The sequence below is a fragment of the Marmota marmota genome, unplaced genomic scaffold (genome assembly GCF_001458135.2).
Source record: "Marmota marmota marmota unplaced genomic scaffold, marMar, whole genome shotgun sequence".
Taxonomy (NCBI): Eukaryota; Metazoa; Chordata; class Mammalia; order Rodentia; family Sciuridae; genus Marmota; species Marmota marmota.
This window is the reverse complement of record NW_026000221.1, coordinates 5,566,784-5,593,171: the sequence shown is the minus strand read 5'-3', so window position 1 is coordinate 5,593,171 and position 26,388 is coordinate 5,566,784. Positions and strand designations below refer to the sequence as shown.

The 26,388-nt window shown below is 39.6% G+C and overlaps 1 long non-coding RNA gene across 2 annotated transcripts; it reads left to right on the top strand.

Moving 5' to 3' along the window:
* Positions 1–3,264: 3,264 nt before the first annotated feature.
* On the top strand, positions 3,265–19,490 carry LOC125612953. 2 transcript variants are annotated; one of them, XR_007343438.1, is made up of 3 exons: positions 3,265–3,387; positions 12,103–12,106; positions 19,480–19,490. It is a non-coding gene; the product is annotated as an uncharacterized LOC125612953 (long non-coding RNA). The 2 variants fall into 2 exon arrangements; XR_007343437.1 differs by lacking the exon at positions 12,103–12,106 and adding an exon at positions 4,506–4,508 and having other exon boundaries at positions 3,271–3,387.
* The last annotated feature ends 6,898 nt before the right edge of the window (positions 19,491–26,388 follow it).

Genomic DNA, 26,388 nt, shown 5'->3' with positions numbered 1-26,388 from the left:
ATGCTACATTCTCGTTTGTAAATTTTTTCTAATTTCCCATTTCTCTGAGATTCATGTCATATACCAGCAAGGTTTTGCCCATTGAAAATTCACACTGAGACAGTGTACTCAGCGTGCGTTGATACGGCTATGTGCTTCTTCTTGGGATCCAGAGTTGCACCACTCAAAGAAACTTTTCACTAGAAAATTAATTTTTCAATCATCTCCAGCATCATCTCCATCGAGGAGGAGACACTTCGGTATTACTTCGTCCTCAGCCAGGGCACAAGCTGAAATGGCTAAGGTTAAACTTCCACAGTGCAACCGGTGAAGAGCCTGGGAGCAGGAGGCGGCAGTGCCCGCGGGGACTTAAGTCGCGCTGCGCGGCTGTAGCATTGGGACCTGCGCGTGCTCCTGCCCCCCAACCCCCGACGACCGCTGCCAGCGCGTGACGGGGCAAGACCAGGCGACCGGCGGTGGCGACTAGGGCTGCAGCCCGTCCCCACTGCCACCCTCCAGCCGCCAGGTGAGCGGCACCGCCAGGGCTGCTGAAGCCCGGGCTTGCTGGAGCTCCGGGTTGGTGGCCCCGCGGCTCCTGCCCTGGACTGGTACGTAGTGGGTTTAAAATATCTTTGACAAATGAAGATATTAAAATGAAGTTTTTCCCACTAGAAACAACAACAAGGTATCATGCCATGGACTTAGAATGAGTACAGATGGTGCTTCAAACTCAAAAAAAGTTTAACTATCACAGGTCAACAAGGAATCAAGTCTAAGAAACCAGAACTGATAATCAAGGAGAAGGTGTGGGAATTCATTCCAGGCATTCTACCAATTGTATAATGCAAATGATTAAAATAAGTATATAAATTTTAAAAATGGGAGTTCAGAATAAAGCATTCCTACTATTAACTTTATGTAAGACTAAGTCTAAAACTAAGCCATAATTAAGTGTATCAGAAAATTAATGTTCTTTATAAATTCTAAAGAGAAGATGTGAAAAGCAGTATTGTAAAGACATTTTTAGCTCAAATTTCTCTGTTTGAATTCATAAAGCTCCCTTCTGGTTTCCAATCTGTCATAAGAAAAAGTACCTAATTGACTGCAATTTCAGAACTGGTAGAAAACAGAAACAGTCCAAAGGCCAATAATAGAGTTGAAATGCCTTTCTTCTTTACCCAAAACTAGGTTTGCATCTAAAGATGCAGGCTTTAAAGAATGCATTATTTATTGAGTACTGAGAATAGGAAAGTTGGGCAATATGTTCAGGAGTTTTCTTGCTTTCTGTTATCAAAATGACATTCTGCTATGTTCCCACTTCCTACATAATAGGCTTGCTATTTCCATTTAAAATGTTTAGACTTTCTTCTTAGAGGGCAAAAGGGGAGTCACATAGGAGAGCATTCTGAGCCTTCGGATATGGAAATTGCCCAAATAAAGTACAAATTCAGCACAGCTATTAGGAAAAAAAAAAAGATGACCTTGAGCAAACATTGATATTTCTGCATTTCAGTTCTGAAGATCAGAAATATCCAGCAATAATAGGGAGAAAAAATAGTAAAGTTTGCAGAACTCCAGCCTACTTTCCGGGTATCTGCCATAATCAACAGTTTATCTGGTCCTATATTTAAGCAGAAATGTAGCAACTGAGATAAAAGGGGAACAAAAATGGATGCAAGGGAGAGTTTAGAACCTCAAAGTGCTAACAACAAACAAGTCCTTGATGTTGACAAATGCTTTTCCAGAAAAGAGAAATACCTAAAAATGGTTCAATTTCTATAATCCCCAACGCAGAATAGTATAGAAACTACAGAACATCTTGTATGTCAATGTTCATGAATAGAATTCATTTTAAAAAGTAAGGGGAAAGCCATTAAAAAGCCTAAGTCTACAATCACAGGATTTAAAGCTAATGAGGCCAGAACTTTACCTTGTAGATGAAAAAGCTCAAAATTAAGGAAAATTGAGTTGAGTAACAACTTCAAACTCAAAGAAACTTAACCTAGACATTTTTCATAAAAATTAACTTTGAAGACAGATGTAGTGGCACACACCTATAATCCCAGCTACTTGGAAGAGTGAAGTAAAAGAAATTTGGGGTCAGCTTGGCCAACTTAGTGAACCTGTCTCAAAATGAAAATCAAAATGTTTAGGGTGTATCTCAAGGATAGAGCACTTGCCTGGCATGTGCAAGTCTGTGGTTCTATCCCTAGCACAGCAAAAACAAGAAACAAAAAAGAAAAAAGAATAATAAAACAGATAACATTCACAAGATAGTCACAGTCATTTGTCAATACATTTTTTTGGATTGCAGATTTCAGTGAAAAATAAAAATCTTTGTAGGCAGAGTAATTTTCAACAAATACAAACCTTGACCCCATCCACAGGAATTGCTGGCTATAATGTTAAATCCAGATCTGGACTATTAAGTGTATTCACCTATTCTTTCACGTACAATGCCAGTAGAAGCAGTCAAGGTGTCCTTTCTTGGCACTTCAAATCAGTGGAGAAAATAGTTGCCTATTGAAAAAATGGTGTTAGAACAAATAGCTAAAATTGGAAATAAAATTAAGTTAGACTTCTTGTAACAGTATAAAAATAAAATATACATCAATAAAAGAGTTAATTTTTAAAAGATTAAGAATTCTAAATAGAGGTAATTCTGTTGATACCTGTTGCTACATTTTGCTTGATACTTGTATGATGAGAAGGAAGCATCCATGTAAAAATCTAAGAGAAAGAACATCTCCAGAAGGAGCTATTTGTGCAAAGGCACTGATACTGGAATGGGTTTGACATATTCAAGATCAAAGAAATCTAATAGGGCTATGTTTGAAGAGAGCAAGAATAAAATCATGTGAAACCTTCTACATTTTGTCAAGGAGTTTTTGTGGTTGTTTTGTTTTGTTTTTAGTTGTAGTTGGACACAATGCCTTTATGTTATTTATTTATTTTTATGTGGTGCTGAGGATCAAACCCAGTGCCTCACACATGAGCACACTACCGTTGAGCCACAACCCCAGCCCTGGGTTGTATTTTACGCATAACAGAAGTTTAGAGTATTTCCAAGTTTAGGGAAAGGGATGACATGATCTGATGTATGTTTTAGAAAGATTGCTCAGGAAGATTTGAAACAGGAGTACCCAAGTAGAGTCAGGGTGTCAGGGACTAGAAGGAAATTCTCCTTCAAAGATTAGCCTGACAGCTCCCTGGGAGACATCCTGCCTGGGAGGCATCCTGCAGCTACCTATCTCCCTGGAACATCCTGCAGTTATCAGGATCATCATGAAAGACCCACGGATTCCCTGTCCAAGAAAGACGCACGAGGCACTGGCTGCAAAAGCAAGAGGCGATTTATTGATACACAGGCGCCTGCGGGTGCTCAGCGAAACCTCAGCCGGAGCTTTGGTGAACTGGCACACCGGGCGTTGGGGTACAGGTTTTTCATAGGGTCAAGGGGGCAGGTTTCGCGCGCGCGGTGAGCAACAGGTTTCTTATTGGTGATTTTGAACCCAACATACAGGTTACCTAAAGGGTAAAGTTATTTTTCATTTTATGTTCCTGGAATTACACCATATGACAGTTACATATGAGCACTCTGATTTTTCTATTCCTGCTTATTAGCCCCTGTTTAGTCAGGCATGCCCTGGAATCTATTCTTCTGCTCTTTCCCAACCATCCTGTTTTTTTCCTTTTAATCGGTTACACTTAACTGATTTCAAAAACACTTCTGGTGCCTGCGCAGGTTTGTGACATGGCCTGGTTATTCTGTAACTAAGCCTCGGGGTTACTGGGCTAGGGTCTTTCAATCAGACATCTTGCACCTGGCAGTTTTACCACCCACATCCAGCAGTTGTTGATTAGAGAGCTTCCCCATCCCCAGCATATAAATACCCCTGTGTGAACAATAAAAGTCTGCAGCTTGATCAGACACCTGTCTTGCTGTCACCTTTCTTGTCTCTTGTCCCTTCATTCCTCCCCATCTAGGTTCGCTGCCCACGTTGATGTGTCCTGCCGGACGGGACATCAGGGACCAAAAGGCAAAGAAGGCTGGTGGAGACACTAACAGAGCGCAAAGTTAAGAGAGGAGACCAGAATGATTCTTAAGTTGAGTCTAATATGAATGATGGTGTTGTTTACTTGGGGAAAGGACAATTGCTAAGAGATGTTAATAGTTCTATTTTGGGCACGTTACCCTCACAATGTGTATTAGAAATCTCTGGACTAATGCCCATAAATCAGTACAATATTAGCACTGAGGAGCCCAGGAAAGAGATTTGGGTAACAAATATAAATTTGAAGATTGAGCAGCCTATCAATATTATCAGAAGCAATAAGAGTAGATCAGCTCTTGTAGAATGAGAATGCAGATTAAAAAAAAAAAAAAGAATAGGACCAAAGACTGATCCCTGGGGGATTCCAGCTTTCAGAGGTCTGGTAGAGGAGAGGACAGAAGCAGCAATAAGTCAGAGAAGCAGAGCCCAAGAGGTGGAGGGAATGTGCTTATGTGTCCTTGATACCTAGAGAGAGTATGTCATCAGTCAAGTCAGCTGCTGTTGAGAGACAAGAGGGACAAGGAAAGAGAATCAACAACTGACTCTGATTTAATATAAATCATTAGTGGCCTTCGTAAATGTGGTAAGAGCTGCTTTCGTAGATGGATTTGGATGAAATCTCCATTCCAGTGAGTTTGTCACAGAAATAAAATGAGAACAAGTATAGGCAACTCTTTCAAGTAATGAAAGCAGAGATGTAAATAGGGTGGCAGTGACAGGGGGACAATAGCCCAAAGGTTACTTGGTAATAAGGCATTGTATTACATGGTAATAAGGCATTGTATATGCTGCTGCAAACGATTTTTAATAATGTGACAATTAACATTAATTCAGGATTTACACTGTGCCAGGCACTGGCCCATATACTTTATCATGTTGCTCATTTAATTACCTAAAGTATCACCATTTCAGAGATGAAGTTACTGAGGCCCAGAGAAGCCCACTAATTTGCCCAAGGTTACACTTAGTAAGTTACAGAGCCAAGATTTGAAAACCAGAAATATGAGTGTTTCTTGCACTAAAAGATGTAAGAAAGAAACAAAAATAATAGAAAAGTAATTCCTGAAAAGGTACCAGAGAACAGGCTTCAGGACATAGACAGAGGAGCTGGTCTGGGAAACAAAAGGAGATGGAAAACAGTGAATGGACATAGACACAGGTAGTTAGGATTTGTTATAAGACTAGGGATTTCTTTTCTGATTCTATCTACTACTTGCATAAATAAAAGAAAATAAATTAAAAATATTAAGATTTTCCCTATCCTTGGAGGGGTTCATAGGGGAGATAGATATGTAACTAAGCAAGTGGTTCATGTAAAGGGCTTAGAATGGAGCCTGGAGCATAGCAGCTGTGTGAGTCACCTTCTTGTGGTGTTACCCAATGCTACTGAGATGATGTACAGAGCATAGTGGGCATGTAGAAAAAGTGGTCAGTTCTACTGTGGGAGACTCCCATGGGACAAAGGACTCTCACCAACACCAGGGACCCCTCTGAAAAATGAGCCAGGGTAGCTAAGTCAATTGGATGAGGTGGGGAATGGCGCAGAGCATTAGAAAGAGGGAAGCAAGAGCAGGGGGGCTCAGAAGGATCAAGCCAGCAATTCAACTTGAAGACCTAGGAAAGATTCTGGAGAGAGAGCTGGAGATAGGCAGAGCCCAGGGCTAAAGGGCCCCTGGTAGTATTTGCATTTCACAAAGATCATGGACTTTAACATGGAGGGTACATCTTTGGAGGCAGGAGAACCAATTATTACCATAATAGAAGATCTAAACCATGAAGCAGCTGTCATAATAAAAATGGAAACAAAGAGAAAAATCAGGAGTGTGATATGTTAAACAGAGGGAAACAAGTGAAAGAATGATGAACAGTGAAATAATATATAAAAGGAGAAAAATGCTTAGAAATAAGTAAATATAAGCTCCTCCCAAAGGGCCTCTGCCAAAAATAAAACTATATGGAGAGTGAAAGGAAGAAAAAAAAAGGAAAAGAAAGCATAATGAAGGAAGAGAGGGAGGGAGAAAGAAGGAAAAGGAAAGGAAAGAGAGAAAGGGAGGGTCAGCAGTCACAGCCGACTTAGATATAAGAAAGGACAATCTACTTCTTACAAAACTTGGTCTTGGAGCTGGGGTTGTGGCTCAGTGGTAGAGCGCTCACCTAGCACGCGTGAGGCACTGGGTTCAATCCTCAGCACACATAAAAATAAAGCCAAAAAGGTCCATCAACAACTAAAAAATATTTTTAAAAACTTGGTCTTTGTAATGAAAAGCTAAGTAGGTACCAAATAAGGTTTCATGGCCCTTTATTCAATATAAAAATATAAGGAATTAGAAATAGAACCTTTAACCAACAATAAAAAATTAAAAAAAAAAAGAAATAGAACCTTTAAATGGGCAGGTAACTCTTTAAGACTGCCCAGATAGAGTCCCACATGGGAAGCGCCAGGAGTGTCTGAGAAGTCCTGAGGCAGGGCAGCTCTGCTGATTCCAATCCAGTCAGTGTAGATAACAAATCACACCTACAATACCAGGCTTGCTTTACCAGTAGGTTCCACTGCATGAAGAAACCAAAGATGAGGAAAACAATGTTCCTGTTCTTAAATACAATGTGATTTTTTTAATATTTATTTTTTAGTTGTAGGTGGACACAATACCTTTATTTTATTTTTGTATGTGGTGCAGAGGATCGAACCCAGTGTCTCATGCACGCTAGGTAAGTGCTCTAACCTCTGAGCCTCAACATTAGCCCCTACCATGTGATTTTTATTAAAAATGGATACCTTCCTTCTCTAAGCATAAGGAAATAATAGTTATTTTCAGAGTACTTAGAGAAACATACTCCTTCCCATCACCTCATTTAATTTCTCTTATGGAAAGAGGAAGGAAAAAAAAATATTAAGGATCCATGAAAAAAAGCTGATTAATAAGTTTTCCATTGACTGGCATAGGCTGGGGAAGGAGTAAAGTCATTTAAACAGCCTGAGTCAGAAGGAGAACAAGGCGTCAACAGCAGCCTTGACAGAGCTGAAAAGAGAGATTGAAGAGTTGTGGAGACAGAGTCTATAGGGATCTGAAGACAGAATAGATTTGCAGTAAAAGGAACAAGGAAGCGTTAAAGTTGGTGCCACTATTTCTAACTTAGAGTATTTTCTAGCTTGGCAGCTTTCTGGTGAAATCAGAAACAGTACTTCTTTGCACGATTTATACTGGACTTTCTCGGGTGTACTGCAATGAATACCAAAGTGATCCCTGGTGTTACAGATCAGACAGAAATCATCTCTAATCTTGTCACTGCTGAAGATGTCATAAAATCATCAGGGTAAGTCACATCATTTCAGACACTGTCATCAGTCTTAATGAGCTGTAATGCAGACCTTTCTTGCTTCATCTCATTTCAGGGCATATTTAAGTCTGTTCCATAGAAAATGTGAAGTCTACTTCTGTAGGAAGTAGATTGTCCTTTCTTATATCTAAGTTGGCTGTGACTGCTGACCCTCCCTTTCTTTCTCTCCTTTCCTTTTCCCTTCTTTCTCCCTCCCTCTATTTCTTCATTATGCTTTCTTTTCCTTTTTTTCTTCCTTTCTCTTTCCATATATTTTAACTTTTGGTAGCGGCCCTTTGGAAGGCACTTATATTTACTTATTTCTAAATAAGTAAAATCTGGTGGAGACAGGTATCAATTCAATTTGGATATATTGAGGCTGAGGATGACAAAGTATCAGGAGTTCCTAGAATAGTTTAGACTGAGAAACTAAATGGCTGCTAGTCATTAGGACATAGGTGGGGTTAAGCTCCAAGAGAGTACCCACAACTTGCAACAGCAGGCAGGAGAAGAGGGTCCAGCAAAGCTGACCAGAAGACGTCAGTCCAAAAGGCTAAAAGAGTATAAAATCCAGGAGGCCCAGATTTCAAGGAGACTAATAGTGTCAGGGTCAACACTGGTTTAGTATTTTAGTTTTAGTCAATGAGCAGAAATCATTTTGATAAATACATTAATGTTCAATTAATACAGCTGATACAAAGAAAGCCTAATGAACAGTTCTAATAAAAACACAGGTGTATGTTGCTCTAACAGTAACATGACCTTCACAGGAGAGCAGCATTTGGAAATGAGTTCTCTCCCTGAACTCTCTCTTCTCTTGCAATTTTCTCCCCTGAACAATTTTAAATCATTAAGAGGCACAGCTTCTAATTAACCTAGTAATACCTCCTAATTGCTATGTGTGCTCAAGTCAAGACGTTAAAAATCTCTCTAGATAGCAGTCATGAGACTGCAAGAGAATTTTTGGTTAAAGACACCGTGATTTTTATTTAAAAGCAATGGCTTCCTTCTCTAAGCATAAAAAATAATAATAATGAAGACCCTTCTCAGACACCTTCCTTCCTACCCCCTAATTTCGTTTCTTTTGAAAAAAGCCAAGGAAGAAATATTAAGGATCCATGGGGAAAGCTAATTAATGAGCTTAACACTGACCAATTGCTCTTGAAAAAAAAATATTATATATGTAACAACAAATGCTATCAATATGTACAACTATAATGCACCAAAAAAAGAGGAAATAAATTTTAAAAACTTTTTGTGCATTGAGTCTTAAGAAAAAGATGTACCTGTTTTGTTTTTGTTTTTTTCTACTTTCAATAACCTGAGAAGCCACCTAAAATATGTGCTCTTCTTTCTTGTAAATAACCACTTTTAAAAGATCTGGGAAAATTCTCTACATTAATTGGCATGAGACTTCTGTCTCCTCAACTGTAGACTGGAAGAGCCACGTTAAATAATTCTAAAGGTACCTTCCACTTCCCAAGTTTTATGATTTCATAACTAAGGCACATGGCCCTTGGCAACAGCTAATTTCTTTGATGTTCAGAAGCCATCTATGTATATTCATTTCCACAGTTTGGGGGTTGGTTTTTTTTTTTGCCTCTAAACAGGGAAACTCAAAATATTATTCTCCCCTACCTTACATAGGGTTTTCAGGTAGTAAATTCTGAGGCAAAATTTTTTTAATTTTTGAAAAGTGTTAGGTTCCCTAGGATATAGGTTCTCAAACCCCTTCCTCAACCTACTCCTAAACATTTCGAGAGAAAGGACTTCATCACATCTGTGGAAGAGCACAAGTAGAACCTAATGGATTTTTAAATTAATTAATTAATTGTATTTATTTAGTTTTTGCAGCACTAGGATTGAACAAGCAAATACTATAACCCTGACCTCTATTTCCTTCCACCCCAAAACTACACATTATATACATACGTGAATAGAGGAGATGCATTTAATTTGCCCCAGTTTCTTCCCCATTTCTAGGCAGCTGTGGGTCATAACATCTCAGGATGAAAATCCTCCTAAATGCTGTATGCTTTGGGTCAGCCACCTTTTTTTCCATGAGGAGAGAGCTCCTTGACATCCATCCCAGTCTTTGGGGAACAAGGATAAATTGCATCCCATTGTCATTTTTCTTCAGCTTCTGTCCTCCACCTCATGCATACTTTGATCAAGAGCCTGCTGAGGAAACCCAGTATAAAAGCAAACCAAATATAAATAGTAATGGTGACACAATTACTTTCTGGTGACACAATTTTAATCCTAAACAAAAGTCTCACGTTAGACAAAACCAGATTGTTTTAAAAGGGGGAAAGTTCCCACAAATCACTGCAATACCATTTTTGCAACTTAACAGCATAAACAATATAATGCACATAAATAAGACAAAAACATTCTGCAATTTAAATCCAATTACTGGCAAAACAGACACGAGCTGGAAATCATCCATGGGAGCCACAGCATAACTGGACCAGACAGCCTGCACTCAACATGTCCAGCCTTTCACTCAACATTAAAAGATACGTTCAGCTTTCTGAGGAATTGTGAATAAACTCTAAAGCCATTTGCCTGTAATTTGAGTATAAAAAGGAGGAGAGGGGTTTTGCATTGTACAGACAATCCACTCACATTGGGATGAAAATAACTCCTCCTTTCTTTTTCTTTCTCTCTCTCTCTCTCTTTTTTTTTTTCCTCTTAGAGAGGAAAAAGAGTGGCAGGCAGAAGAGAAAAGTGGGGTGTGGCTTTGAATGATGACCTTGGGATGCTAGGGCAATGTGCGTGAGCAGAACAGTGTCTCTTCATCAGTCTAAAAATTCTTTCCCGGGGAGTCCTCACCATCAGAGGGCAGGTGCAGTTCCTCTGTTGGGAAGCCACTTCTTAGTCTCTGAATCTGCATATCCTGGTTCTGGCATTTTAACTCCATGTGGGCATATCCCCCCGTAGCTCATCCTTCAGCTCTCCTGATGCTCTCACCTGAGTCTGCCTTCCCTTTGCAATTCAATAAATCATACCTTTATTTGAGGACAGACTGTATGCTGAAAAATATTTATCCTAGCCATCCTGACTACTGCACACACCAACTGTCCTACAGTTGGACCAACGGGGGTGACTTCATTTCCCCAGATTTGAAAGAATCTAACCTCTAAAAGAGAATTAGGAGAATGTAGTAGTATTCATTTATGCTTAAAATGAGGTTTGAGGCTGGGCAGTGTAAGTCTGAGTAGAGTACTGTGTATTGAACATGTACTAGGCTGTGGGTTCAATCCCGAAAGAGAGAGAGAGAGAGAGAGAGAGAGAGAAATAGATTTGTACATTTTGTACAGATGCTTTACTTAATCATATATGTTCTTTATAAACAAATATATATGTGCACGAATACACACAAACATATAGAAATAACCAGTTATTTATTGCTTACCATCTTCTTTGCCTAGAATACTATGGAATGAAATCAAACCTGCCCAAGTACCATTTACAAACTTTTTTTTTTTTTTGCTTTTTATAAAATCCTTTCCCTTCTATATCTTCTACATTACCCTTGATGTTCATCTTACTCAGATTCCATTTGTATAGAAATGCTGAGAAAGAAATAACACTTTGTAATGTTCTTTAATTTGTCCCACTTTGGGACTGTGAATATGCATTATTAATTTATAACTAACCCAAGAATTGTCTCTAACATCAGAGGACAAAGGGTTAAGGGCATCTACAAACATCTGGCCATTGATGTTGCTTTTTGTCTGCTTGTGGGCTCTGAGAATTCAACCAAGAATACTTTTACTGCAAGTTATTAGTGACTTTAAGAATTCCACTAAATCCTAGAGTTTTACTCTGCTCATTTCAATGAAATTCTTTAAATGTCCTAATTTTTCTGACAGAAAATCATCTCATTGATTCATCAAGTGTTACCTATCCAAAGTGTTAACAGTTGTCAACCAGACTAAGCCCCACTTTGCTTTGGCCTTCATTCTGTCCATAGCTTTGAAAAATGACAAAAATATTAAAGACACAAATTTCCTAGGTAGGCAGTGTGATGAGATAGAGGCTCTGACTTCTCAGCTCCACTAATATTCAAAAATCAGAACTGTAGAAACTTCCCTGTGAGGTTTCCTGGAGCATCGCCTTGCTGAGAGGAAGAACATTGGAGTGTGGTTGATAAGCCTTAAACAGCTCAGCCTCATGCTGTCTGCCACACCATGGGCACATCATCATGGCAAGCTTCTTGTGAGGTATCCTGAGAGATGACTAATTATATGCACACCTAGCAAAATCTTGGCTGTCCACACAAGCACACTTACAAGCCCAGCTGGGTACCTTCTAAAGGCATAAATCCCACAAGAGATTTGGTCTGCAGACTTAATTTAACTGTTGCTTCATAGGACTACAAAACTGTTGGTCTGCAGACTTAATTTAACTGTAGCTTCATAGGACTACAAAAGCCATCCAGTTTGTTGGCTTTTATGTCAGTTGGGAAAAAACTGTTTAACCTTAAACTTGAAGCTTTAAATATCCACCTTCCTTCCTTAAGAGAGAAGGGAGGGCTATCCTGCTTGGTTAATTATTGTATTGACAATTTCTGTTTTTAGAAAAGTATGAGTTACCTTTAAATGTTTAAAAACTTAAAATCAAGCCAAGGGGAGCAGACACCTCACTATTAATTCCTGGGTGTTTCCTAGGGGTGGGAAATTGATAGCAGGGGGCTGAAGAGCCAGAATTTTTGCAGCCAAAAGATCAATTGGCTCAGACAAAGGAGAGTCCCCCCAGGGGAGGAACAGGGCTTTCCTGCTGGCTGCCTGAATATGAAGCAGGGACATTGCTTGCCCTTCAGTTATCACACTCTGATTCCATCCTAACGTCCCCTGTGAATTTTCTAACAGTTTAAATCTTTAAAAACAATTGTGTCCTTTAAAACATTTTGTCCACCAACAGGTGACTGTGATTTGTTAAACCTAAAGGAGAAGGAATGAGGGGGAGTGTTCTTTTATATCTCTATAAAAAAAAACAACAACGGGCTTTCCTGAATCAAAAATAAAGTAAAAATGGAAATCTGCGGGTACCCTGGTTACCTGGCAACCCAAGCCCAAGGGCTGCCTCGGTTCAGATGCTAATTTCCCCCAGCATGAAAGATGTACTCAGAAAGGTTTTCATTATGTGGAGCTTCTTCACTCTTCTGCACTTCATTCATCCCCAGTTGTTTGTTTTCCAAGTCAGGAACCCAGATTTCTGCCTGCTCTAAGGCTTGTCTCTGCAGGGAAGGAAGCCTGCACTGGGGAATTTACTATCACACCTTTTAAAATGCATCAGTGTTTTTGCAAAACCCCTGGGAAATTCTGTGTTAAAAGGAGACAACAGAAGGGTGATGGGGGAGTATTGCTCATGGCTGCCCTGCTGTCCCTTCCCTGTGGCTGGAGGAAATCTGCACTGTCACGCCAATTTCATAGGCACCTTGCTGTCTGAGGCTTCACTCAGGGAATTGCCTGTCACGCAGCAGATTGGTCTATAAATAATCCACCCAAATTGGCTACTGTCTGGAATAACAGTTACAGAGAAATAATGCACTCTACACCTTTGCTACAGCTTCTTGAGATTCCAACCACACCCAGCCCCAGACTAAGCACTTATTTTTAGTTCTTTCTATTACAGGACTATAAATAATATTTTAGGGTTGTTTTTGTTATTGCTGTGTTAAATTTGTCACTTAAAGAAATAAATTGGAAAGGATACAAGAGCCATGTGCTGAACAGCAAACTAGAAAGCTTTTAAAAATTAACATTTTTCTCCTTTTGGAAGAAAAATACTGCTATATCTTCCCAAATTTTTAGACTAAATATCCATGGTCCTTACAGTGATTCTGTTGGTCCCCATTTAAGGGAAACAGATTTGTCTGCTCTGTGTCTTAAAAAATTTAGTTCTCCCAAGGTCTTGTCCCATTACTATCTATTGATATTTCCATCAGGGATTTTAAAATTTCAGTGAAAGCCAAACCTTAAAGTTTTCCCTATTTGTCAGCATCTTTATTGAAAACTTTTTATGAAGGATGAGAATTTTAACTCTAGGTATCACAATATAGAAAGATGAGTTAATTCCCTATAAGCTTAAAATCCTTTCAACAAAAAAGATTGAGAAACTAATATATGTAATACTCTGCTTTTAAAAAATGAGTGTGAGATACAGAGATGAACAACACAGTCCATGTTCTTAGAAAACTTAAATTCTGAAGAGAAAGATATCTAGGAATTGGTTTGTGGACAGTTTGGTTAATGTACAGGATACATGGTTTTCAATTTCAAATGTGGCCTATTAATCAATCTGTAACTATAAGGGGATAAATAGATGAGGATGGTGGGAACACAAGGTTAAGAGAATAATTCTATAAAAGGAGCCCACTGTACAAACTCCCCACAGGTATTCTTTGCCCAAAAAAACATTCTGCCTGCAGCCCTGCCTAGCCCAAGGGGACAGGAAATGTCACATTGCTCAACAAACTGAGGCAGGGGGTTTGAAGGTCTGGCAGTCAGCGAAGTTAACAAATGAATGAGGAATGAGGATGGTTGTTTATCACCGGGTTACTAACAGCTAACCTCGGAGATCACATTTCCCAGCTCAACAGGTTGCTAAGACCTCCTTTCGTAACACAACTGATTATCCACCTCCCCTCCTAACTGCCCTCAGGCACATATTGGAGAAGAAAGGGAAGGTGGGAGGTTCTGAGGTCTATAAAAGAGCAAGACACACCCACTCCTGTGGGCATCTAGCTCTGGGCCCCACTTCTCCATCTCTGTTCCTTTCTTAAATAAAACTTGCTTTCTATGCTTATCTAGGTGTTTCTCAGGTGTTTAATCTTCAACACCCAAGACAAGGACTCTTTCCGGATCTCCAAGACCATCACAATGATACCTTCCGCAATTCACTCACATATTCATTCAACAAATATTCACAAAGTGCCTACTCTTTGGGGTAGAAGCTTAAGAGGATATAAAAAAATAATAATAATAAACAAGTGATTCTGCAACAATTTTTTTCAAGACCCTTTGCCAGAGCAAGGTGATCAGAAATCACCTTGCTTGCTTCAAGATTATAATAAGATCACTGTTAATGTTGATTTTTTAAAAAAAAAAATGCTGTGCACATTTAATATGGTTTACTCATGAAGCAGTTTCTTTATTCCAAGGGGCAACATAAAAGCTTATTGTAAGAAACTGATTCAAAACACAAAGGATTCAAGCCAAATACATGCAATTTGAATGCAATTGGGGTAAAGAATACCCCAAATACGTGCAATGTACCTTCCAAAGTATCCCCTGAGGAACTGGGTGTTTAAGAGGTGAAGCTTTGCCATTTTGTTTGGAACTAGTTACCAAACTATTTCATTTAAAAACTGGACATATAAAGCCAGGCAGGTAGTGCACTCTGTAATCCCAGCAGCTCAGGAGGCTGAGGAGGAGCCTGATCATGAGTTCAAAGCCAGCCTCCACAAAAAGTAAGGTGCTAAGCAACTCAGTGAGACCCTGTCTCTAAATAAACTACAAAATAGGGCTGGGGATGTGGCTCAGTGGTCGAGTGCCCCTGGGTTCAATCCCTGATACCTGCACACACCAAAAACAAACAAACAAACAAACAAAACACTGGACATATACATTTCATAAGAAGGAAAATATGAAAGAGTGTAAGAACATTCTCCAACAGTATTCTTAAACTTTGGATAAAGAGGAATAAAAATACTTGCTGGATATATTTCATAGCATTAATATACAGATGAAATTTTCAAGACAATAGATGAGAAGCAATCTGTAACTGCTAAGGACTAAGCAATATTGGCTCATTTCACCATGAAAGTCAGTCTTTGCTGAGTAGTGCCTCCCTTATTCCTCTCTGACAATGGTCCCATCATGCACAATAGGATACCTATGGTGGTTAAGCCAAGTCAGAAGGCTAGGTGAATTATTTCTTAGGATTCAGGAGAGGGCTGGGGACTGTGTTGGGCACCAGTCAGTTCCAGTAAGCAAGTGGCAATCACAAGAGCAGCAAAATACAAAGTACATGTATGAAGACTTGAATTGGGTGTCAACATGCCTTATACATAAACAGAGATATGAAAAATTGTGGTATATATGTGTATTAAGAATTGTAATGCAAAAAAGTACACATATAATGGCATAAATTGACGTAAACATACTTTATATACAGAGATACAAAAAATTGTGCTCTATAGGTGTAATAAGGATTGTAATGCATTCCACTATTGTTGTGCATTTAAAAAAATAATAAAATCAATTAAAAAAAAAAACAAGAGCAGCAAAACAGTTGATGGCTCTGAGAAGCTGAACACACTTACTAGTTCCTGGAGAGTTTCATCCAGATATATCCTAGCCACTAAAATTGGGATCATGTGGTCTATACTGTGAAAAATTAATACAAGTCGAGGCACAGCTGCAAAGGGTCCTTTGCAGGACAGTGTGAGTCATGTGAGATATCATCTTTGAGTTGCAGCCATCTCATACTCATATTTTGGCCATGCTGAGTCATCATATGAAGCAAGAACATCAGACATTGAAACTCATTAGATGGTGATAATTGCTGAAAACGGATTACCTAATTTACTAAACTATCTTTGATGGTCAAAAGCTTACTAAAGAAAGACAAACCAATAGTTATTAACTGTTCACTTTGTGCCAAGCACTCTAATTGTCATTTACGTGTTAATTATATCATGTCACATCCAAAACACATGTATCTGAAAGGGTATAAGATAAATCCAATGTTTTTGTTTCTGGCTAGAACTGTAGTGTCACCTTCTCCTGCACAGAAAATCTTAATTAAGCTTCTCCAGAAATCTTCACCATAATTGATCTTAGGACTATCAGCAAAAGAATCTGTACAAAAGAGTTCAGTGTAGTCAGGTGTGGTGGCTCACACCTATAATCCCAGCAGCTCCGGAAGGAGAGGCAGGTGGATCACAAGTTCAAAGCCAATCTCAGCAATTTAGTGAGGCTCTAAGGAAGTCAGTGAGACCCTATCTCTAATAAAATACAAAATAGAGCTAGGGATGTGGCTCAATGGTTGTGCCCCTGAGTTCAATCCCCAGTACCTCCCCCAAAAAACAACAACAACAACAAAAGAGTTCAATGTAATAAGCCCCCTATTTCCTGTTACTCTATCTTACAATATTTAAATTTGGCCACAGGCCTGAAAGAGATCAGCACTCCAGGTGCTAAACACCTCTTTACTAGTTTTTCACAAACATTTATGAACTATCTAGTGTGTGTGTGTGTGTGTGTGTGTGTGTGTGAATTTGTAAAGGTTTTCAAGGGAAGTGTGTCTGCAAATGCAGAGTGTGATAAGAAAAACAGATTAACAGATTATTTTAAGTGGGCCTCTGGCCTTTGGCCCAAGCTTCACAGAGATGTTTACATTTCAAAGATAAGAGAAGATGTTACTTGGGCTCCAGGGTAGCAGCTGGCAGGGGAAAGGAAGAAAGGGGAAAAGATGCTCTCCCCTTCTCAGGCACCATCCTTGAAGGTTAACTTGCCCAGAACAGTGAAAGGAAAAGCTGTTTTTGTGAACTTCTGAGCCCCTCCCCTTACACACTGGAGATAAATTTCTGAAACTGCCTGAACTCTTAGGGGGATTAATTGATTACATCGAAAGCTTTACCCTCTGAGCCTGGTTGCAGCCAAATAAAACTACTTCCTGCTGTCTTAGTTGTCCTGCCTTGTCTGTCCCCTACAACAGAACTAGCCTAAAATTCCTTGACCTCTTGACCCCCACCCCCTGCATTTTCTAGGACTTTTAGGAGTCAGAATTAAGGATAAGAAAGAGTTGCAGAGATTTGAGGCTGCTCCTCTACAAGAATCAATAAGGAGGGTCAGCAAAATTCATTTCTGATTTTTTCAGGTCAGATAGAAGAGATTTGTAAAAAATCAATCAACATGACATCATGGCTTCATTTAAGATGAGGAGAAAAAATTACTCAGCATCATGTTTCTCACCCTTTCTTCTCTGGGAGAAGATACCTGACCTTTCATCGTACCTTTTAGAGGTAGCTAAAACAATTGCAATGAACACATTAAATAACATGCAAATCAAAAGGCCTACTACTCAATAAAGTATATTTTACAAATTCATATGGATGAACACAAAATTCAAATTTACTTTGGTGAATCCACATCTGTGGAATTCCACAGGCATGTGCTAGAGTATGGAGGTAGATCTCCTTGTCATAGATTCTAAAAAATTGAAGGTCTAAAGATTTTTTTCAATTGTTTTTTCTTTTAGCCATTGTATTAGCTTTTCATTATTATAGTAAATATATGAGACAATCAACTCATGAATGGATAAGGTTTATTTTGCTCCCAGTTTCAGAGGTTTTAGTCCATGATCAGTTGGCACTGTGGCTTTTGGAACCATGTCTAGGCAGTACATCATGGAAGGAGTATGTGGCAGAGGAAATTGGTTTACTTCATGACCAGGTACAAGAGAAAAAGGAAAAAGAGTGAACTATGGTCCCACAATCCCCTTCAAGAGCATGTCCTCAACACCTAAAAACTTATCACTAGGCTTCATCTCCTGAGGTTTCCAGCACTATCCCACAGGCTGCAAACCAAGCTTTAATACACAAACCTTTGTGGGACACTTAGCATCCAAAATTATAGCACTATTATGGTTTAGATATGAGGTGACCCAAAAGCTCAAATGCATGACAATGCAAGTAAGTTTAGAGTTGAAATGATTGGGTTATGAGAGTCTTAACCTAATCAGTGCATTAATCTTCTGATAGGGATTAATTGGATGGTAACTGTGGGGCAGGTATGGTGTGGCTGAAAGAGGTGGGTCATTGCCTTTGGGTTTATAATTTGTGACCTGAGTTTATGTCTCCCTTTGCTTCCTGAGCTGTATCCCTCCACCATATCCTTTCTCCATGATGTCCTGCTTCACCTTGGGCCCTGAGCAATGGAGTCGGCCTCTGACTGAGACCTCCAAAACCATTAGTGACAAATAAACTTTTCCTCCTCCGATATTATTCTTGTCAGATCATTTGGTCACAGCAGTGAAAAACCGACTGAAACAAGTACCCACAAAAGACTTTCTTCAAGCCAATGTTAAAATCTCAACTCCACCATAACTTCTCACAAAAGTCACAAAGTCCAAGAAATAAAGAATAATATCAGTGAACTACACTCTTCCAAAAATCAAAATCCTTTTCGGCCCTCACAATTTCAGGCAAGCTTTCATAGGAAAGCTGACATTAAATTTTTACTTGTCTTTGAGTTAGAAAAGCCATTCCATTAAAAGCGTGGATTCAAGGAGCAGTAGAAATCCTTAATCAAACCTGAAATATGATTACTGAACTCTGTTAGGTCGGTCTGAGGTGGCTAAGGGAACAAAGCACTAGGCATGAAAGAGCAACCAATCAGGCGCCCCATAACCACCTGTCAATCAGCAGGGTCTCCTGACCAATTCTGGAAGGATACGGATCTCAGAAAGATTCCCCTGACCAACCCCAGGAGGATAAGGGACTCTAAAAACCTCCCTTTCCTGTCCCAAGCCCTTCCTTCCTGCCCTCAGCCCAATAAAATTCCAATTCGGCTGAGGCTGGGCACGATTTCCCCAGATCTGTTCTGTTGGACTGGAGGGTCTTGCCCGGGAGTGAATCTCAATAAAGCCTTGTTCAGCTGCTTTTAATCTGCTTCCTTTTGGTCACCAGTGCCTGACCTTACAAGCTCATTTAATGCAGCTGTAATAGCAAGAAGTAGTCTAATAATGGTAACATAGCAATGCTACTATTTCATTATTTGAACATTTTTTAAAATATTTTTTTTTAATTGTAGTGGACACAATGCCTTTATTTTTATTTATTTATTTTTATGTGGTGCTAAGGATTGAACTCAGTGCCTCACCCATGCTAGGCCAACCATCTACCACTGAGCCACAACCCCATTCCCTATTTGAACATTTTTTAAGCCTAGAGAATAAATTTGAAGAACTATCATATTAGCAAAATGGCTTTTCTTAAAACTGAAGATCCCATTAACAGCTTAGATGTTTATATGTTTGAAAACCTTGTCCATTTATCATTGTGGCCCCACCAAGAAACAAATACATATCTATGAAATGGGTTTTAAGGTAGCCGGAAGAGCAAATAGGATCATGTCTGCGAACTGTTCTGTAAAGGACAGAACACAATGCAAACCCAACTCCCTTCCCACGCCCCATGTTATTTAGATTAGACTGACTCACAGTGAACAGAGATAAAATTTGAGTCTATTTATCATAAATAATATAATGTTTCAAGTACTGTCATATTCACTAATATTGCTTTATGCTAAAGATTTATGCCTGCATTTGAAAAGCCAGCCTCTATCTCAGAGCAAAGCCTGTCCAAGGAAGGGGGTGCGACCTTTGTCCTTGGAAAGACCCACAGAGCACTCCTAGGCCCAAACCCACCCTGCTGAGTTGTTTATCTACAAATAACAGGACAGATCTGCTTCGCCAAGTGTTTCTGACTCAGTCAGGCTAGGTGGGGACCCATAGCAATCCCCTAGAAGCCACCAATCAGCATGAGACGGAGAAAATACCTGGGATGCCAAATGACCCTCCCAGTAGTTTATGGTGGTTGATAACATGTTGGGAAACCATGTAGTTCAGCATGTACTCCACTCATGGCCTAAACCAATCAGTTCAAACGAATCCCCCTCTTGTACTAACCAATCACCCCTACCCAACTCATTCCCACCAGTGAATGTGCTAATCATGTTTTAGAGTTGTTTTATGATTTCCCCGCGGTGTGTGATAATTTGCTAAGAGATGCTATGATGTATGTGAAGTCTCTGCCTTCCCCAAAGGGTGTATAAAACTACTGCAAACCCTGGGCTCGGGCCTCTCAGCATCACCAGTTCCTGTGTGCGTGTGGAGGACCAAGCTAGCTCGCAATAAACACTTCTTTGCTGCTTACATTGATCTTGGTCTCTGGTGGTCTTTTGGGAGTCCCGAATTCGAGCATAACACATTTAAGTTAGGCATGAAGTCCACTGACATAGATTGGATTATACAAAGTTGCCAAGGTTTAACTATTTTTTTTTTCTTAGAGATTTCTTTTTTAGTTGTAGATGAACACAATACCTTTATTTTATTTATTTATTTTTTTATGTGGTGCTGAGGATTGAACCCAGCGCTTGCTAGGTAAGTGCTCTACCATTGAGCCACAACCCCAGCCCTATGAGATTCAACTATTTTAACTTGTAGAGATATTTAGTTGATGGTTCAACCAAAAATAAAGCATTATATTTGCTTTTATGATTCTGTAAATTTATGAATATAAAAATTAGCTGTTATGATTCTGATAATATTTGCACTAAATAAGTAAGAGTTATGCTGCCCACAGAATGGGGGCCCTCCATAAGAACATGGAAGGAGGTAGGAAAAGGGTAGGTTTTCTGACTGAGGCTGACAGAACCTACTCACTCCAAGGGGACTAGCTGAGTAAAAGAATCCATAGCGAGCTGGGTGGTGGTGCACTCTTGTAATCCCAGTGGCTCAGGAGGCTGAGACAGAAGAATTGTGATTTCAAAGCCAGCCTCAGCACCAGCAAGGTGCTAATCAACTCAGTGAGACCCAATCTCTAAATAAAATACAAAATAGGGTTGGGGATGTGGCTCAGTGGTCCAGTAGCCCCTGAATTCAATCCCTGATACTAATAAAAAAATAAAAAAAGAATCTTACGCTGTGATTTGGAGACATGTTGCTTCCAGCCCATAATAGGATATTGAAAGATTATTTTTCTCCTATCTCAGAATTTCAACTACAGCCCAAAGCTGAGGATAATAGGTGCTAAGAACCCCCACATTCTGAAGAGAACTGCCAGACATATCTCTGCAGAACTTATCAGTTATGCAGCTATCACCCACTACTCCCACCAGCCTGTATAAGTAACAGATTAGAAGTTCTAGAATTCCTATGTGTTACCAAGTTGTTGGTTCAAAAACTGAGTGAAGGTTGGAAATGTGAGGAGGTGTTTTCTGGGGGTGCTATTGGCATTTAATGGGCAGGATCAGGGATGCTAAATATACTGCAATGTAAGGAAGAGCCCTGTGCAGGAAAGCCTTGTCTGATCCAAGTTGTCAGTAGCCCTCCCACTGGGAAACAATGGCATACAGTGAAAGTCCTATGGTTTTTCTTCTCCCCTCCAGGTATAACCGAAAGTTCGGTCCCTGTCCCCAATGTCAATCAATGTCAATTTGATAATGAGGACACAGTTGTGAGAAACAGGAAAAAGGAGGTTTATTGCTTTGCTAGAAAAGGAGAATGCCTATCCCAAAGGCTGTGACTCTCTCCATCAGGAGGGACAGGGGGTTTTAAAGGAACTTCAAAGGTTACATTCCAAGTGTGCTCTTGTAGGGGGTCCCAGGGGGCCCCCCGGGGTGTGTTAGGATTCACTTGTTAATTTGGGAGTTATTCACTTCCCAGATCCTCAGCAGGCATCTCTTTCCTGTAGTGGGTGTGTTTAAGGACAATTAACTGGGGGAAGAAAATATAGCACTGTCTCCCTAATCTTGTTAGGAAGGGGGAAAGGGGAGAAGAGAGAAATAAACATTTAAAGAAATAATAAATCTTACAGCAATGAAGGCTATATTCAGAAGTTTAAGGGACCACTGTTACACAGGGATAAGGTTATTCCTAAGCCAAAGCCAAGTCATATATGCTGGAAGAAATTGGTAGTGGTTGCAAGAAGACTGGCACCAGTTTTCTAATTGGGCTTTCCATGAATCTGCCTCTCTGTCCCTTTGGGCAGAGAATAAAAGAGAATTCATTGAGGGGAGGAGGCTGGCTGAAAAATGGGGCAGCAATGCAGCCATCTACCTCCCACCTTGCAATGAATTCCTCCAGATCAAGTGGACTGCCTGGAAATTACCCTGGCTGAAGCTGTGTGGCCAGAGGATTGCCCACCAGGTGGTGAGAGAATTGCTGTTACCTGCCTGCCACACAGAGGGTGTGGCCAGCCAAGGAAGAAAACACACTCTTCTTCCATAGGAGACATGTCCCCCAGTGCAGGTCCTGTGGGTCTCAGGCCAAGCCTGGTGAGAAGATCTCTTTCTTATTGGATATGAGACTGATATCTTAAACTATTAAATTAAGCTAGACTGGAATTTTATGTCCAGAAGTGTCCACAAAACAGGGATCTGTCCAAGATATTACTAAAATACAAAATATTTGACAGCACATGATTGATGGCCAAAAAAAGGGAGAAAAGACATAGAGCTGTTTTATATTTGCATGTCTACCCAATCTTGACTAACAAATATCCTCAGATGATAATTTTTCAACATCAAATTACAAAAATAATTCTACTGTGTGGATGGAAACACTTCAAAAGTAACTAAAACTGCTCAAAGAGATCCATGGCTCTCTCCAGGGTCAATAACTGTAAGCGCAAATAGATTTTAGCTCTTGTAGGCAAATAGTGAATTTACTGGAGACTATAACAGGCTCACAATGCTTGTTCATTCAATAAACACTTGTCAAGTGCTATTATGTGTCAGGTATTGTTCTGGGCACTGGAATACAACAATGAACAACAGCCAAACTCTTTTCCTTCATGAATCTCAGCATCAAATGAAAGAGTAGGCCAAAATCAAATAATCATATCTACTGTAGTAGTAAATATGCTTAAAGAGAACCTAAAGTACGGATGGGGAGAGGGAATTCTATATAGATAAGAACTTACTCTGTGGCATTCAGCCAAATAACTGTTACTTTTAAGAGGCTAAATGGCTTAATAGGGCAATACAAAGTGAAACAGGAACAAACTTGGATATGAGCCTCAGCTGACTCCAAAGTCACAAGAAAACTGCTTCCCCTAATGAACAATTACTTATTTTCTTGCTGGCCTGTATGGGGTGGGTGGTTATGATTGTCCCCAAGGTCAGTGTCAACCATAGGCTCCCTTAAAAGCATTTCACAAGTCTCATGATATTCACTCCCATTTTAGGTGTTCCTTCCAGCTTCCCCCATTTCAGGTTCTTACTGGCAAGCAGCCAATTCCTAATCAAGTCAGGTAGGTGGTTTTGCCCTATAGGTAAATGTTTCTCAAAATGTGGTCTATGAATAGTTGTCAGCATCACTCAGTAGCGCATTAGAAATGCAAAACCTCAAAGAGAGAGAGAGAGAGAGAGAGAGAGAGAGAGAGAAAAGAAAAGAAATGCAAAACCTCAAACCCCACATCATGATCCACCAAATCAAAAATTGGGGGTTGGGCAGTGATGTTTGTCTTAAGAACCCTTCAGGTGGTTTGGATGGAGGCTTAAGTTTGAGAAACACTGCCATGGCCATGCAGCTGTTCTGGATGCTGTGTCTTCTCCATGTATTTCCAGACACCTGGAATAGCCATGCTCTTGCCTCTCCACAAACCCCACTCAACTCCCACGAACAGCCTGTTGACCTCCTTCATGAAGCTTTTCCAGGCTGGGCACAGGAAATCTCTGCCTCAAAAGTTTTTTAAGAATCTGTCCTTACCTATGATACAAAACCTTAAGAAATTAAAACAAGCATTCTTATAAGAGCAGTGTACATATGTACAGGGCTGTATTTTGACAACTGAAGGAAGGATAGACACCTCTGGTTGGCATTTATCCCTTGAATTACAAGGCCACAGGAAAAGGGGAAAAATGTATTTTCCATATGATACACACAACATGGGCCATGCTTAACAAATGTTTTTTTTTTTTTTTTTTAATTCTTACCCACTTATTAGAAGTCAAATTCTGAGTTCCATGTGTGACTGGGTGGCTACTTATCACAGGTTCTCCATGGGTACAGAATTGACCCACAATACAATTAAAGCCATGGAATGGTAAGATAACTAAAACCAAAGCTTCACTGAAATCTTTATAGCTTTTTATAAATGCAAATTCATACCCCTGGGTAAAGCTTCACACAGTTCTTTTATACCAAAGCAAAATGAGACTCCTCAGTTTCCATGGATTTATGATTCTCTAGGGTCTTGAGAAAAACAGTCTAGTGTTCTTCAGCAATGAAATTTTACTTCATGATACTTGATAATCTCACTCCCCCTCCCCATTTCTTCACTCTAAATAGCTCCCACATGTTTTTGTGAGGTTAATTTCTTTTTATTAATAACATTCCATTTTTATTCTTATAGAAACTATATATTTGTTGCAAAATGATAAATTCATCTCCTTAAATTAGTATGTGGCATTTTTCTTCAATGTTTGCAATTCAACTTTATAATTAGTAGTATTTGTCAAGAGAATGAAACTGTTTTGTAGAAATAGATGCAGGAATGCAATTTCAGAATACTTCTCTAATGCCAAATTGCTGGTATTTATTCTTGATTTTAAAAGATATTGGTCACCAATATTTAATACCATGCTTTGTGGTACTGAGGCTTTATGGTGCCAGGAAGTCTCAGCAAGCTGCAGAGATAGGCTCATATGATTTTGTCACTCTGAAGTTTTCCCAGGAGCAAGTGATTGGCCTTTCAGTAAATATGTACCTATTCACTGAAACAGAATACAGTGAAAGTTTATGATCAAATTAAATAAAATATAGTTATTTAATATGTGTTTGATTTCTCCCTCCATAATAAATAGAGTCACATTTTGCCCAGATTTTTAAATCAGTGAGTACAAAACTTCCTCCCACTTTTCCAGGGACTCAATATAACTAACCATGTGTTTCACAGTTGTTACCCATGAGAAAAATCTAAAGAGTGAGAAGAGAGGGTGGAACATTTAGTGTTTATTTATTAGTGATCCTAGGTCACTACATGACAGCCCACCTTGCTCTTCACCAAGGTTCTCTACTGCTGTAGTTTGTTTTTCAGACTAAGATAGCATCAGCCCACTCCTTAGGAGAACAATAAGTAGACTAGCAATTCTAATCAAATATGAACAGAGTAAGGTATAGAGTTTCTGAGAGGTATTTTTATATATTTGTGATAAGAAGATGTATGCAATTGTATCAAGTCCCATAATCTAGATATATCTAAACATGCTTTGCTAGACATAGTATGCTATTATTGATTCAAAGATAATAATTCATTATATCACAAACATAACAGCTAAACTTCCAAAAAAAAAAAAAGAAAGAATTTAGACTTATTCTCATGAGAAGAACCAACAGATAATGTACTCTCAAACTTATATTTAACAAACATAGTTTCAACAGCAAAGAACCAAAGCAGAGCAACCTCTGTCATACTAGGAGGCCGGTGGCTGAAGCAGAGTGCCCCGTGGTACTGAGGTTTCATGGTGTCAGGAAGCCTCAACAAGCTGCAGAGATCAGCTCTGCAGGACTTTGTCACTTTGAAGTTGTCCCGGGAGCATGCGATTGGTTTTCAGTAAACAGTATAGTTCTTGGTAGAGAAGAAAGTCTGGAAAAGAGATACAGGCTCTCTAAAATAGAGCACGGATGCAGGGTTCTAGGATTCTGATAGAAAATAAAGGTATCTGGGTATAGCAGACGGGCTATAGGGTGATCCCAGTAACTCCAGCTGGTTTTGTGAAATCTCTTCCTTTTACAATGGAACATGACTCCCATGATTATGCTACACAAGACTCTGTTCCAGCATATGGAGGAGGGGTTCTCAAGAAGCAGTCATGCTGGGAACTGGTTATGGCAGGGGCAACATGGCAGTAACATGCAGGTGGTCTCCAGTAGGGCAGGGGTCATCAGTCATTCAGCCACAAGGAAATGAATTCTGCCAACAACTTGAAAGAGCTTGGGCATAGATTCTCCAGTTGAGATGCAACCTGCCTGGCACTTCAATGGCAGCCTTGTGAGGGCCTAATCAGCTAACTTGTGCCCACTCTTCTCACACACCATAATATGAGGTAATTAGTGAGTGTTGTTTTAAACCACTAAATTGTGGTTATTTCTTGCAGCATAGAAAACCAATACACTGAGTTGACATGGGATCCTTTTTACTTTGAATCAATCATGTTTTAGTAACCTCCTTCCCTCATTTATTCGTAATGGTTGCAATTCTATCAGATGCATGTATCTTACTTGTGTGGGATTT